This window comes from Octopus bimaculoides, chromosome 21 (assembly GCF_001194135.2).
Source record: "Octopus bimaculoides isolate UCB-OBI-ISO-001 chromosome 21, ASM119413v2, whole genome shotgun sequence".
Classification (NCBI taxonomy): domain Eukaryota; kingdom Metazoa; phylum Mollusca; class Cephalopoda; order Octopoda; family Octopodidae; genus Octopus; species Octopus bimaculoides.
Window position 1 is genome coordinate 13,085,487 of NC_069001.1, and position 1,819 is coordinate 13,087,305.

General features: G+C 39.7%; 1 long non-coding RNA gene across 1 annotated transcript in view; it reads right to left on the reverse strand.

Moving 5' to 3' along the window:
* LOC128250449 (uncharacterized) overlaps positions 1-1,819 on the reverse strand; it is a 32,799-nt gene that overhangs the window by 473 nt on the left and 30,507 nt on the right. The window lies entirely within an intron of this gene.

Sequence of the window (1,819 nt, forward strand, 5' to 3'; positions counted from 1 at the left end):
TATGCCCCCACACATAAACGCTTCCATGTGGACTCTGTTGACACCAGTAAGAAACAATTATGTACTTTTCTTTTAATTACATTTTTTGAAATATGTATTTTTGATAAGGTTCGTTTTTTCAAGAACCGAAACATGTAAAATATCTCTGAGAAAATTAAAACTTAATCTTATATAATGGCGTTTTCAAACTTCTTTTTTATAAATATATATATATATATATATATATATATATGGGGAGAATTCACAAACAAAAGACGAAGAAAGGTGGTGTAGAAAACAAACAGATGTATTAGTATGACACTCGGGAATTGGGGTGTGGAGGCTTTTATGATTTATGTGCGATTATATAAAGGAAACTGCGAACCTCTGTGTATCACATATCCGATATTCGGATAGCACTCTCTATACTTGCCTCTTGTCCGTACAACCTTTTATGCCATAACGCGTGCGTGTGTCTGTGTATGTGTGAGGCCAAAGTATATGCTTCAAAGGTAGGGCGGGATATAAATCTAAAATAACTACCGTAGGACTAACAAGAATAATAAAATAAAGATATTATTAATAATAACAATAATAACAATATTTGGCGTGAAAAAGTGAGCTACAGCAAATATTGTGCTCAATATCGCAGATTTGCCTGTCAGTTGTTTGACCATAACCAGCTGAGCATGTCCCTTGGTTGCTGATGATATGTGCATCTTGTGATCACGAGTAGGAGTAGTGGGGAAGCATCATAGCCATGTGTTGAGAGGAATTCTTTGGGGTTTGAATAATTCACCACTAGAAATAGGGTACTTCTTTCATCATCCTTAAACTGCCCTTATACAAGGACCTTTTGAGTGGGACGAGTTACTCTACCTGAAAAAAATTTTAACTGCTCCCAACCCAGATCTGCAAGGCCATGCGCTGTTTACCTTGATGTGGGGGTCACCATGTCACGCACATATGGCTGTGATGCATGTGCCAGGCCTACCCTAATCAGAAGGGTGGTCATGATGGGTATATTGGGCTTCGTATATTTGTACCACGGCGTGATGATGATGATGATGACGATGACGATGATGATTTATTTTTGTTTGCCAAAGGGGAATAATAATAAATCCCAACCAAACTGTTATATTCAACAAGGACTATAACGCCAGCAACAGCAACAGAAGCAGCAGAAGAGGTATAACAAGCAAGAGCAACAACAACTGTAACAATTGTAAACAGCAACAACAGCAGCGGCTATTAAGAACAAACCAATTACCGCAGCAGCAGTAGCAGCAGCAGCAAAACTGATAATTGGTTTAAGTGCTGAGCAACAGCAATAGACATTAATAGAGAGTGGTAGTTTGAGGAAGGGCTAACGGGATGATGATGATCAAGAGGAGAGGAAGGAGGAGGACGAAGAGGAAAAGAGAAAGTTTAATGATTGTCAGGGCTGAAGTAAGAGGCAGATTTAAAGGCTGAGGAATGAATATGCCAGAGGTGTTCTTATTGTTGTTGTTGCTATATATGTTGTTGTTGTTGTTGTTGCTTGGGGGGGGGGTCGTCGTCGTTGTTCTTGTTGTTGTTGTTTTGCCCCTAGGTCAATCTATGATATGCGTGTTAGATTTCCTAAAATATATCAGCTAAATTTCTCGCAAAATCGCAGCCCCTCGTCATGCAAAAGCAGCATCAGTTGGGCCACCGCAACATGGGCACGCTGGGCAGTTGGCCGCAGACCCCCACGAGTCTAATTACCCAATTTTGATTTAAGTATTTTGTGGCATGCTGTCAATAAAAAAGTACTATAGGGTTCAGTGTACTGACTTATCCTGGGGCCTATAATGCTTCT